This window comes from Acinonyx jubatus, chromosome A3 (genome assembly GCF_027475565.1).
Source record: "Acinonyx jubatus isolate Ajub_Pintada_27869175 chromosome A3, VMU_Ajub_asm_v1.0, whole genome shotgun sequence".
Classification (NCBI taxonomy): domain Eukaryota; kingdom Metazoa; phylum Chordata; class Mammalia; order Carnivora; family Felidae; genus Acinonyx; species Acinonyx jubatus.
This window is the reverse complement of record NC_069388.1, coordinates 137,410,610-137,425,023: the sequence shown is the minus strand read 5'-3', so window position 1 is coordinate 137,425,023 and position 14,414 is coordinate 137,410,610. Positions and strand designations below refer to the sequence as shown.

Here is a 14,414-nt window from a genome sequence, read left to right as displayed (position 1 = left end):
CGTCACTCCTCGCCCCTGTGAGCAGAGAGCCTGTCAGGCCTCACCCGAGAGTGCAGCGCCCTTCATCCCTCACCCCTGAGAGCGCAGCACACGTCATGCCTCACCCTTGCGAGTGTAGTGTCCGTCACTCCTCCCCTGTGAGTGTGGTACCCTTCACCCCTCTGAGTGCAGCGCCCATTACCCCTCACCCCTGCGAGTACAGTTCACGTCACTCCTCACCCCTGTGAGCAGAGAGCCTGTCACACCTCACCCCTGTGAGCGCAGCACCCTTCACCCTCACCGCTGGGAGCAGGGCGCCCTTCACCCCTCACCCCTGCGAGCGCAGCACCCTTCACCCTCACCGCTGGGAGCAGGGCGCCCTTCACCCCTCACCCCTGCGAGCGCGGCACCCGTCACTCCTCACCCATGTGAGTACAGCACCTGTCACCCCTCACCCCTGTGAGCCCAGTGCCCATCACGCCTCACCCCTGTGAGCAGAAAGCCTGTCAGGCCTCACCCCTGCGAGTGCAGCGCCCTTCATCCCTCACCCCTGCGAGCGCAGCGCATGTCACACCTCACCCCTGTGAGCGCGGTGCCCTCACGCCTGGTTTCTGTCGGAAGGACTCATCTCTGCTGAATTTTGGATTCCCCTGAGACCGGCGCACTCCTCACCCAGGGTGAGGGGACATAGGACTCTCCTACTGAGGAGTGGTTGTCACACCCGCTGGTCTGAAAAGATTTCGCGCCGATGCCCCCCAGAGTGCCCCCGCCGCACCCCTCCCACCTAGGGCTCAGCTGGCCCCAGAGAAGCCCACCGGGCTGACGGAAGGAGTGACCTTCCCAGGCCTCCTATCAGACCCCTTCAGTACAGTCCTGCTGCAGGACCTTGCTGCCTCTTCCTGGAAGCAAATAACTCTGAAAGCAGCATAAAGTGTACATTTTACCAAACACAGTCACATTTCACAGTAAAATGAAGACCCACAAACCCGACACTCAGGGGCCAGCAGGAGCGCGGGCAGGACCATCCACACCTCCTGACCAATCTCAGCGGCTCGGGGGGGAGGCTTCCTGGGCTCGGGCCTCTGCCTCCCCCCACTCCCTGCCGTCCACACCCCACACACCTGGGCGCAAGGGTCTCCACACAGTTGACGGTGCCCCCGTAGGGCTCCTGAACCAGCCAGGGTCAGCACCAGAGGCTCAGGCAATGCCAGAGGCCACACTCCAGCCGGGTCGGGAGTCCTGGCCGGACGACGGGACTTCCCAAGTGCCACGTCCACCGTGTCCACATCCAGTGGCTCATCCAGCGGCTCTCCCGGTTCTGGAGGCCGCGGGTCTGGTCTCCCCTGAAGCCTCTCCACTTGGCTTGTGGGCAACCGCCCTCACCCTTGCCTGGCGACCGACCCCTTGCCTGTGTCCAGACGTCTCCCCTGAGGACACCAGTCAGATGGGACCAGGGTCCAGCCTGATGACCTCGCTTAACCTCAGTCACCTCTTTAAAGGCCCCATCTCCAAATGCAGCCATATTCTGAGGTGCTGGGGACTTCAGAAACCGAAGTTAGAGGACACCGTTCGGCCCATCACAGGGTCATCAGACGAGTCCCTGCGCGAGGACTTTACGCGAGAATCCGCCTCCGGCCGCCAGTGGCTGTGCAGAACAGCTCCCTCTCTGCCCCTGCAGCCCCCTCGCTGCACCAGGTCTGTCTGTCCCTCACGGCTCAGCTTAGCCTCCCCCAGAACCTGCCTACAGCAGACGCTGCCTGGGGATCTGCAATTTCCACCGTTTCCCACGGGTAGCACGTCCCATCACAGCCTTAACTCGTGAGCCACTCGCTGACTTTTCTTCCTTCTTAGTTCTCCGCTGTCAGGCCCCGTGAAAATGGGGACTCTGCACATCGTCCATCAGTGCAGCCCCCACATCCCGGTTCTGGGGGACAAGTGTCAACCGTCAGAGAACCAGGGCCACGGGGCAAGCACACCCTGAGATCAGAGGGGGACAGCAGCTGAGGGCTACTCACCGGCCGCAGAAACCACGAGGGGTAGGAACAGTACCAGTGATGCGGATGGGCCACCGCACTGGGCCAAGCTCTCGTGGCCTTGTGGCTCCAAAAGGGTTGGGACAGGGACAGGACATGGAGCGGCCTCCCAGACCATGTCTGCAGCATCCCAGGGGACAGAGCTTACCCGAGGAGACACAGAAACCTCTCCTTCCCTGGGGAGAAGTAAAAGGGATAAAATGTCCATGGGGGACAGGAATAGAAGGGGGACGCTGTGGATGGCAGGGGAATGGGGGCTGGGGTCTCCTGGAGGGGCACAGAAACACCCCCCAACACGCAGCCCACGGGAAGGCAGGGTCAGTCAGAAGGTTACAGACCAGCCCCTCAGCGCGGGGACAGAGGGTCAGTCGGAGGTGGCAGGACGCAGAGTGTGGGGAGCAAAGCACAGGCCCCGGGGCTGAGATGACAGAGCTCCAGCCACACAGCACAGTGCCCTGAGCCCACGGCCCTGCTCCACGCGTGTGACGTCCAACAAGAACGAATCAGGCGAGCCGAAGGGCAGGAGAAGCCACACTCCGAAGACACACAGCGATCATGAGAACCAGAGCCAGAGGACACAGTCGGAGTGACCGTACGAGGCACGGGGTGCAAGTGTGACGCACGCGTGAGGGTCTCTAGTGGGGAAAAGGGACGGACTGCAATGCCAAGGGGTCGTCATCAGGCAGATGAGTGCCATGTGTATACACACGGGGGCAGGGGGGAGAGGGAGGGACACCAGGGCTCAAAACACGGTGACACAAAAGAAGTACCTCAGGAGCTGACTTGACACATCCCAGGAAAGAATCAGGGAGCCCGACGGGAGGTCAATAGGAACTTTCCAGATGCAAAAGAATGAAGAGGACAGAGGCCCAGACACCCAGGGACACGCATGCGGTTGGAGCAGGAGGAGAGAATGGGGCAAAATGAATCTCTGAAGTAAGACAGCAAACGACCCGACAAGACACAGGAAGTGCAGAGAACAAACACCACCACATCCCGGCGCCCGGTCCCCCCAGCATCAAGGGCCCACGACCCTCATCGTCCCGTATCCCGGCGTTCTGTCCCCCCAGCATCACGGGCCCACGACCCTCATCCTCCCGCATCTGGAAAGCCAAGCTTGTGTGCAGGGGCCAATCTGTGGAGTTCATGGAAGATGAACATAGCTTGCTTGATATCCTAGGCTCCAAGACCTGACGACAAAGGCACAGGAAAGGATTAGAATCTGCCTGTTATTATTTTTACTAGTTCTCTTTATTTGTAGCAATCATTCACTCATTTAAACCTCAAAAACATCATCATCTTTGTGGACATGAATTTTACATCTGCTTGATGCTGAAGGCTGGGGGCAGGAAGCCAGGTGCCCAAGGTCACGGGCAGGTGCGCGGGGCCTGGGCCGACACAGACTGATGCTGATGAGGAGAGCCACAGGCCCCGACGGCCATCAAGGCTGTGCTCTCCCCTTGTGCGGAAAGGCAAAAGAGCATTCTGAAACACTGAAATAAATGGAAAACTGAGAATCAAAAGTTTAACAAAATTAATTTAGGTGATTATTAGAGTTCTGCAGATCAGTACAATAAAACAGTAACAGCGTTCCTTGTGATCTTGATTAAAAACACACTCGTGAGTCTTTAGGCCGGGATCGCCGCGAAGGTTTCCTCCACATCTGAGCAACGCCTTGCCTTTATCTCAAGAGCAAAGCGCATCCTGGCAGAGACACCCTGATTTGAAGGCATCGTGGAACCAAGGTCATTTCTAGGGGATGTCATCTGAAATGCGTTAAGTTCCTTTAAACAGAAGACTTGCCCTTTATATGCTAATTATTTCAGTTCAAAGAACAACCCCACTGTTTAAAGGACAAGCAATGTTTGAGGAGATGTATATTAGAGACTTCGTGACTGAAACAGACCCCCGGCTTGCGGGACGCTCGGCCCCCGCTGGCCGGGAGGAAATGACATTGGCTTCTGCTTCCTCAGTAATCATACCTGACACTCTAATTTTTCTGTAGCAAATAGAAATGGTCAATGTTTAGGCGACATAAACGATTCTGAAATATGTACTCCCAATGTCACTTTCCTCTCTTGGAGTTTAATTCATGAAAAGCTTTTGACCTCCTAATTTATAACTCAGAAGTGGAGTCAATGCCTTTATTGAAATTCAGCTCACGGTACCTTTATTAATTATAGATTTTAATGTGGCTTTAACATCTTGTGTCTCAACTTATTAGAAAAATATCTCTACTTTAGGAGACTATTTCTATGGGTGAACTTGGGTGTTCTGCAGCTAATTAGAAAGTGGAAGATATGGGACCACGCTGCCTGGTCCTACGGGAAACCCACAGCTGAAGTTTTCCTTTGATTTTAGAAGCTGCCTTCATGCTGAATGTTTCAGACGAGAACTGTTCTGCTTTCGTGATGTGACTCTTTTTTCTTCAAGTTTTTAAAAATTCCAGTATAGGCACCTGGGGGCTCGGTTGGTTAAGCATCTGACTTCGGTTCAGGTCATGACCTCACAGTTCATGGGTTCGAGCCCCGCATCCGGCTCTGTGCTGACAGCTCAGACCCCGGAGCCTGCATTGGATTCTGTGTCTCCCTCTCTCTCTGCCCCTCCCCTGCTCATGCTTTGTCTCTCTCTCTCTCTCAAAACATGAACAACCATTTAAAAAAATTTTTAATCCAAGCATAGCTAACATGCAGTGTCGAATTGGTTTTGGATGCACAATACGCTGACCCAACAGTTCTACACGTGATCGGGGCTCATCATCCTTATTCCCCCCACCTCCCAAACCCCTCCCCACTGGTAACCATCATGTTGTTCATTTGCTTTTGTTTCTTAAATTCCACCTATGAGTGACATCATAGGGTGTTTTGGATCTGGCCCCTGAGGCAAGGGAAACAAAAGCAAAATTAAACTATTGGGATGTCATCCAAAGAAAAATCTTCCGCACAGAGAAGGAAACAATCAACAAAACAACAAGGCAAAGTACTGAATACGAAAGCATAAGGTGGTTCTCAGCTTCCAAGAGTTTATTACACACACACACCCACACACACCCCCCCACACACACACCTTTTACTGAAAACATATGACACCTCCCTTGAGGCTAGCTTGCAGCCCCGGCTGACCCCTAGCTGTTACACACAGAAACTCCTGTTCCCACGACCCGGAGGCTCAGCCCAGGTGGGTCCCCACACGGCACACTCAGCACAGTGGGTGTAACCGTGCTCCGGGTACACGCACGGCAGGGGCTCTCACACTGAGCCCGCTTTGCTGGCAGCGGCTGCTTTGGATCCGGCCCTTCTCCGACTCTGCGGCCAGTGTGCTTCCCACCACAGTGAGGAGTGGCTGACACTTGGTCCTTCCTGCCTCGCTCTCGGGAAGTGCTGTTCCACCGATGCCCAGGGCGTGTAAGCACCTCCACCCCCTCAATGCTGGTAGCACACGAGCATCACCGTCCCTTCAGGAGACGCTGGATGGGCCCGGGAGCCCCAATTCAGGGTCTGTGGTCAGCCTCAGGAACCCATAGGAATCATCTCAGGTCACCAAAGCAGCCACATCACAGACAGCTCTAGAAAGTAGAGCGGGAGCGAATTCTGGAACTTACAATCCGTGAAAAGCTGTGCAGTGTGCAAGGATGTGAGCATGAGATTCAGGCTGGGTTTGAGAATCATCATCCACTGGCTGCGTGACCTTGGCATTTAGATTTGAACTTTCTTAGCCTTGACTTTTTCATTGAAAACAGATGTAAAGTCCACATAAAAGGCTTAGCGCACGGTGAGCTCTGAATAGTCATTTGTGAGATTGTTTGGTCAAATGTTGCATCGGCACCGAGTTCCTGAAAATGGCAGTTTGTATCAGAAAACATACAAAACCGTATTTTTTAAAGGTTTGAGCAGTCCCTGCTTTCAGAGAAAGACACTGATTTCTTTTCATTCTCAGTTAATACTTCATTTTCATTTGAAAGAATTCTAACGCCATACAGGCCTGCAGATTAATGAGACAGTTGTACATCCGTGTGGGCTGAATAGTGAGTTCTCATTACACACTGAATATCGAGATTCCACTTCTCTACCAAATCAAAGCAGCACTTCCAAAAATACTTCTAAGTGATAATGTTATTATCACTGGTTTTTATTTCCATTTTTGCCATGATTAGTTATCCTCGCGTTCTCTTTATTTTTAATTTTCTAGCCACATCTTATAAGCAAAGGAATCTTAAGATGTATTGGCTAACTTGTGGGCTTTGCTCTAATTGCCTGGGTTCAATCCCACCTCTTGAAGTTACTGAGTTGGTTTGGGCAAAGCACCTGGTCTTTCTGGGTTTGCTCTCACATCTCATCAAGCTACAAAACGCTCAGAGTCTTGTCTAGCACAAAGCGATCACTCAAAAATGTTAGCCACAATTACAGGGAATAAATGAAAACAAAAGTAATTTAACTGCTCCATCAGCATGTTCTTAGTCACGGTGAAGTTAGCACAAAGAACGTGGGTACTGAAGAGGGCACCTGTTGGGATGAGCACTGGGTGTTGTATGGAAACCAATTTGACAATAAATTTCATATTAAAAGAATGTGACACAGGAAGGAAGGTCAGGGAAGAATTGTTTGTGGCTGCGAGTAAATTCATAGAGCATTTATCCAACTCCCAACCACACAGAATGAAACACCATTATCAGGATTTAAATTTGAAAAAACTCACATGGCTTGACTTTCAGGGAGCTACAGCTTATCATTTTACAAATGCGCAGATTTGTACTGTAGAGATAGTAATGAATTCCAGCCAACAGTGCTTTCTGCATTCTCAACAACATTAAATACAAGGCAATGTTTCGGAGGTCAGATAAAATACAAAATGACAACACCATGGATTACACAGCAACAGAGAAAGCTGGCTTGAAGAGACGACAGTGGAATTGCAGAAGTAAAATGGGTAAAAACAAGTGATGAGCAGGAAGCATACAGCCGAAAGCAAAATCAATATTGAAGACTGAAAGTACCATTAGACTAAAACCCTTCAAATGATATCACTTTTGATTATCATCATTATAACCAGTTTTTAAAGAAAGATTTTAAAATGAAAGGAGGTTTATAACAAATAGCATATGAGCAGCTATTCATAAGACAATACAAGGCTACTTTAGCCTAAAAAGGCCATGCCTGGACAATGCCTGTCCACAAGAACTGAAACCACGGAAGCCACAGAATGTCCACCAAGGGGGGGACGGATAAAGAGCACATGGTGTGTGCGCACACGGGTGTAACTTCTCTTGTACAGTGAAGGAACCCTGCCATGGGCAACAGCACGGATGAAGCTGGAGGGTGTCATGCTGGTGAAATGGGCCGAGGAGGACACATCTTGCGTGATTACACTTACATGGGTCCCTGGAGCCCTCAGACCCACAGAAGCAGGGAGCGGAATGGTGGGCACCAGGAAGTGGGGAGGGCGGGGGAGATGTGGTTCGGAGGGCGTGAACCTTCAGTTCTGCAAGATTCGGAAGTTCTAGAGGTGTGCTGTGCGATGGTGTGCCTGCAGTGACTACCCACTGGATACCTAAGCAGTCATCAGTGAGTACTTACTGTATACATAAACATTCGTTAGAGAGTATGTACTGGATACTTACCCATTCGTTAGGAAGGGGGTGCCTGGGTGGCTCAGTCGTGGAAGCATCAGACTCTTGATTTCAGCTCAGGTGATAATCTCATGGTCATGAGTTTGAGCCCCGTGTAGGGCTCTGTGCGGAGAGGGAGGAGCCTGCTTGGGATTTTCTCTCCCTCCCTCTCCCTCTGCCCCTCCCCCACTTATACGGTCTCTGTCTCTTTCAAACTAGATAAACTTTTAAAAAAGCCATTGTATTTATTTTCAACAGTAACAATTAGAGTATTCATGGAGGGGCGCCTGGGTGGCTCAGTCGGTTGAGCGTCCGACTTCGGCTCAGGTCATGATCTCGCAGTCTGTGAGTTCGAGCCCTACATCGGGCTCTGTGCTGACAGCTAGGAGCCCAGAGCCTGCTTCAGATTCTGTGTCCCCCCTCTCTCTCTGCCCCTCCCCCACTCATGCTCTGTCTCTGTCTCAGAAATAAACAAACATTAAAAAAATAATAATAATAATAATAAAAGAATATTCATGGAAAAAAGATTCCACTTATACTAGAATAAAATAGTTATCAAATGATGATATTAATATAAGATGTACAAAAACTTTAGAGAGAAAGAGTTTAAAGTTCTCAAAGACAAAAACCCTGAATATACGGGGATGTACACAATGGGTATAGATGAGAAGACATAACACAGTCCATATATCAATGGTCCCTAAATTAATCTAATGATATGATGAGTTTTCCATCAAAACTCCAACAAGATGCTGAAAGAATACTTCAACTGAATTTAATACCTGTATGGAGGTATGGAGGCTGGAGGCCAAAGCTTCGGGAGACCAAGAGTCAGACGGAAGATTCCCAACAAACAGCAGGAATTATAAGTGGCCTATCAACTTACACAATATGTCATGGATAAGAAAAGGAACAGGTGGTCAGCAAAAGGACACAGATGACCTAGACAGATGTAACAATAGTGTATGGATGTATGACAGAGTTGTCACACAGAACAAGGGGATAAAATGAGCTATTTGGGGGGGCCTGGCGGCTCAGTCAGTTAAGCGTCGGACTCTTGATTTCGGCTCAGGTCATGATCTCACAGTCGTGGGTTCAAGCCACATGTTGGGCTCTGTGCTGACAGCACAGAGCCTGCTTGGGATTCTCTCTCTCTCTCTCTCTCTGTCCCTCCCCCCTCTCTCAAAATAAATACCTTAAAAAATGAGCTATTTAAAAATAAATTCCATAAAAAAGAAGATACCACCAAAGTAGACATTAAGAGAGAATACTTACAACATACATCAAAGTATCACCAGCTTGTGCTGAAACCCCACTGCACAGCATGTTCGTCGGCCGGGCAGGGGTCTTACAACAAAGCACCACAGACCAGGGGCATAAAAAACAGAATTTATTTTCTCACAGTTTGGAGGCTGAAACTCCAAGATCCAGGTAGGACTGGTGCCTTCTGAAGCCTCCTTCTTTGGCTTGTGGACGACTGTCTTTATTCACATGGAGACATGTCTGTCTGTGTCCCGGTCTCCTTTCCTTATAGTGACCCCAGTCATGTTGACTGGGCCCCCAAACAGCCTGATTTAACTCACTTGCCTCTTTGAAGACCCTGTCTCCATTCTGAGGTACTGGGGGGCCCACTTCTACATGTGATCTTCACGGGGACAAAGTTCAGCTCATAATAATAGCAACAAGAAAGAGTCGACTAATCCAAACATGGACAATGCACAGAACACGGTAATTTGTAATAAGGAAACTCACAGTTAATCCTCTGGAAAGGCAGTCAGCCTCGCTAACATTTTGCATAAAACAGAACTCAAAAGAACCATGTGATGTTATTTCACGGGCCTAGGATTTGCCCACATGAACAGGTGTAAAGATGTGCACAAATGGGCACTTTTTTTTTTTAATTTTTTTTTCAACGTTTATTTATTTTTGGGACAGAGAGAGACAGAGCATGAACGGGGGAGGGGCAGAGAGAGAGGGAGACACAGAATCGGAAACAGGCTCCAGGCTCTGAGCCATCAGCCCAGAGCCTGACGCGGGGCTCGAACTCACGGACCGTGAGATCGTGACCTGGCTGAAGTCGGACGCTTAACCGACTGCGCCACCCAGGCGCCCCACAAATGGGTGCTTTTGTACGCCGAGGCAGATGCACAAATGGGTCAACGTGGTTTGGTCAACGTGTGGGAAGAACCTTGCAGAGGCGCTGACTCCACGAACCCACGTGTGCGATCCCCGCAGAGATCGTCACACGCAGACACTACTGAGGCAGGACGCCATACTGTTTGTGATGGAGAAACACTGGAGTCGACACAATGCCCATTAGTAGAGCAAACGCCACAACACCTTCAGTGCCCACTGTGGGTGCGGGGACTGGTGCCAGGTACACAGCAGTTGGGAACAATAAGCACTTTCCCACCCACGTAAAACTTACCGTCTGGCCAAGGTAAATATTCAGAAATTCTAGTCTGTCACTCCCCGGACAGACTGAGGTGCTGTCCTTCCCGCACCCACAAGGAGAGAAGGACCAGCCATGAGCGAGCCCAAGAAGCACCCCCATGAGTGTTCACCACACCCCCTCCCAGGCCGATGTGCTCAGGACTCAGCTCCTCACATACCTGTCCCATCGTGGCACGTGAGCACACACCTGGAGATCATGGGCCATAATGTCTTAACCCTGTAACCTCAGTGCCCACCGCAGGACTGGGAACCTGGGGTCCCACACGCTGGACAGGATGAGCAGGAAAACATCTACTCGTCAGCCGAGGCTGGAGGTTTGGGGCGAGGTGACCCAAGAATTCCAGTGAGAGGCGAAACAGGGAAAGCAACGGTGTGCTTCTTAAAGCAGGCGTGCAGTGCTGGCTTTCGTGACAGAGCAGTAGGAGTGACTCCAGTGCACAGAGCGCATCGTTCAAGGTGCCCGTGACATTGGCGCTTGGAACACCTAAAGGAACAACTTCCAACAGACTCAAACACAACTCTAAAGGCTGTGTTTAATGTGACAAAGTGCTTCTAAAACACACTTGAATTAACTGCAGAATGACTCTAATAATTCTGTTTCTGCATTACATTTTCAGCTGCACTTTGTTCACTTGTCTAAAAATACCTTCCTCTGAAATCCACCTGTCATCTTCAGAATCTTCACATAAAACTTTTGAAGTGATAATGATAGTACGTGTTCTTATAAAAACCTTAAGCGAAAATGTAAGCCAAAAATATTTCACATTGTTTTTCCAATGAAACCATATTCAGATACAAATTTGTTACTTATGCAACAAATATTTCTAGGATCCATTGTAAAAATATTTTTAATACTGAATTTTCTTTTTTAAGAAAATCCAAGTCAAAATAGAACATTTATTTTCCCACACCTCTATTCACATATGTAGCCTACACACCTCATTTAGAGCATAAACTATATATTACACACACATCAATAACTGTGTCGTCTTCTCTTCTTGACCTTTAAGGTCATGAGCCAGTGAAAGAAGTCATTACAAACGGCAGATGGGCAGTCTGTTGCTGCACTGAATCCAGTGAGGACAATATACACTGAAGGCTAGGAGGAACCCTGACATTCTGTACACACCCAACGCTGTATGACACGAGTTACCCACTGGCTGCAGGGAGTTCTGGAAGGCAGCCTGAGAAATTTATGTGATGAGAGAAAAACACAACAGGGAGCTGCCCCCTGTTATACATGTGCCGTTTTTAGAAACTTCAATCCTCCTAGTAGAAATATCTGGAGTTTTAAGGCTGCAACCACACACTGTGTTTTGTCTTAGCCCACTCAGGTGCAAGACAAACTACCACACCCCCGGTCAGATACAGACTAGACATTCACGTCTCAGTGCTGGAAGCTGGGGGGCCCGGGTTGGAACACCCCTGCTGGGTGAGGATCCTTCCCCAGAGTCCTCACCATGTCTGCATGGTAGGGGTGGTGAGAAGGCCCCGGGGAGGGTGGAGCCTCCTGACCTGATCCCATGGCCCCACCTCCAACCACCAGCACCCAGGGCACTAGGATTTCAACATACGTTTTTGGGGGATGCGAACATTCAGACCGTAACACGTTTCAACGACAAACTTTGATAGTGGAGAAAAACGCAGCAAACAAATGAAAACACACCCAACACCCCACGCACACACATGCGCGCACACGTGCACACACGTGCAGGCATATACGTGCATTCAGCACACATACACGTGCATACGCATGCACATGCACACACGTGCCCACAAAGCACACGTATGTACACTCACACCTGTGCACACACGTGTGTACATACATGCACACGTGTGCACACAGATTTTATTGAGGCCAAGGCTGTGCTGTAGGTTTCCTTAAAACTTAGATAAGAAATCACCTGCATTATTGTTTCTCCCTCCCCTTCCTCAAAAAAAATAGAGAAAAACTTACTACGTTTCATCCCTGATGAACACGCCAGGATGGGGCATTCCATTCGGGCAGGCATGTGGCTTGATCTCCAAGAACCATCTGTGTTTAGAGTAAAACAGGTGACAAATGAAAATCTTAGGATCTATAATGTATGTATTTTTATAAATGGAAAGACCAGATTGTTCGTTGGTTTATTCATTCTATTTAAAAGATTTGTCTAAAAACGTCTTTATGAAAAGGAACTAAAACATCAGGGCTTTTTTTCTCATTTGAAAAGTAGCAGACACAGACCTCTGCTACCAGCTACATGGAAGGACTGGGCCAAACTTCATCTTGGGACATAAACATCCAGAAAATGGGACGGAATATTTGAAATCGGTGTCCTCGGGTGCCAGAAGTCAGGCAGCAGAGGGCGGGCCCCAGACAGAGAGAAGGAATGATGTCACTCTCGGCCCCTGCGGTGGCTGTGGGAGCAAATCCTCGGGGTAGGATGTTGGATTAAGAAAACTTTAGGAAAAAGTAAGACAGTAATCATCAAAGTTGAGTTTTGGTAAGGTGACGTCCCCCTCAGACGCTACCACGGGCTCAAGAATGAAGTCTTGTCATTCATGGACGCGGATGGTGTAGTCAGTGTGTGACTGACGCGTGTCTACCCTGCACGAGGACGGGAGCCCGGGGGCCGCGAGGCTGCAGAAGGGAGGGGTTTCACCGCAGAAATCTCTGCAGCTCTGCCCTCTCGCACCCAGTGTGGCCAAGCGGAGGCAGAACTCTTCTTCCCGGTGAATTTCACGTGAAAACAGAAGAGGAGCTCTGGGTCTGCTGTCGAGACTTAGTGTGGAACTTGCCTGGCTCGACCCCCCCCAACCCCCCCCCCAAAACGCTTTCTTGCCAGGACGTCGGATGGCGTCCGATGGTCATCTGCTGAGGCTCTGGGCAGGGTAAGCGTTGGGGGTCCTTCCTCGCTGCTTAGGTCTCCGTGGCCCAGTCGGGGCCCAGTGTGAACGTGCGTGTCCGCGGTGCAGGCAGCGCCTCCCCGCCCCCGCCCCGCAGGACCTCTGTGTCTGTTCTGTGTTCTGGGAGTTTTTAATCACTTACCCAGCCCTTCCTCTGCCTGCCAAGGGGCAGAAACTTGCTTTTGGAGTCAGAGGCCGGCGAGCAGGGGGCCTCATCCCGGGCCGCTGACCGGGTGGCACGTGGTGGCGCATGACCCCGGGATGGGCGGGGTGCCGCAGCTGGGCTGAGGGCGGCTGCCTTAGACAAGAGCAGACCAGGTTTCCCTTTGTGGGGAGAGGGAGAAAGGGACACTGGTGCGCTTCTGGTGGGCGGCGGTGAGGCCACCGAGTCAGCAAATCCATGTCACCCCTCCCCGTGCACGGAGTGGCCAGGCCACCCAGCAGGCCAGCCATGCGGCGCACAGAGGGTGACGTGGCTTCTGCGGCCGGAGGCCACCACGTGGGGCGGGCTTGCCCTTACAGCAGCTGACGTCACTTCCTGATGCCGTGGCACCGCCCACCCGCTGACCGCAGACGTCACCTTCCCGACGCTGCAGTGCCGTCTACCCGCTGACCACTGACGTCCCCTCCCCGGTGCTGTAGCACCGCCCACCCATCCGGCTGACCGCTGACGTCACCTTCCCGCTGCACGCTCCCGTACCGCGACCGCCTCCCCGGCTGCCACCCCGCTGACCGTCCCCTTCCCGAGGCCAGCGCTGCAGCGCACCTCACCCTGACCTGACCCACTGACGCTGAGTCACCTTCCTGAGGCACCCCCCACCGCTGACGCTGACGGCACCCTGAGCCACGGCCACCCACTGGCCGCTGACGTCATCTTCCCGACGCTGTAGCACCACCCACCCGGCTGACCACCAGCTTTCTGCCGCCCCCTCACCCCTCGTGCGTGCAGCACGGTTTGGGTATATTCACACTCAGGTACCTAACACACGAGCTGCCGTGCACGGAGCTCTAGCACAGGGCAAGCGCTCACTAATTGCAAGGATCTTATTTCTTGATGAAATTCTAATCTGCTTGCACCCCTTCTCCATTAGCTCGCTGGCTTGCTCTGTGTCGATGGCCTGTCCCGTGTTCCTGAAAACCCCTGTTGGGTGACGTCCTCTTCTGTCGTCCTTGTTTGCAGGGTAGTAAGCCTTTCAAAGTGTTGTGTGGACGGGGGGTAATAACACTGTTCTACCTCCTCTGGAGAAACATGAAATATTCGGTCATCTGAAAGCACCTTCCAACTTGTCCCATAACAGGATTCTACGGCATCTTTGCACAAGGGAAAATGTGAAAGAAATAAAGGATTACTCAGTAGACACTGCCAAGTGGCTTTCTGTTAAACCTAAAGATGAGAGGGTTTTTTTTTTAATTTTGTAAGGAATATAATGATTTGGTAAAAATGTCTTTTACAA

At 51.0% G+C, this 14,414-nt stretch overlaps 1 long non-coding RNA gene across 1 annotated transcript; it reads right to left on the bottom strand.

Annotated features, from left to right (window-relative positions):
- Positions 1-724: 724 nt before the first annotated feature.
- On the bottom strand, positions 725-13,484 carry LOC113604889 (uncharacterized). Its single transcript, XR_003426908.2, has 3 exons — positions 13,103-13,484; positions 12,029-12,106; positions 725-3,505 (listed from the first exon to the last, which is right to left on the bottom strand). It is a non-coding gene; the product is annotated as an uncharacterized LOC113604889 (long non-coding RNA).
- Positions 13,485-14,414: the final 930 nt, after the last annotated feature.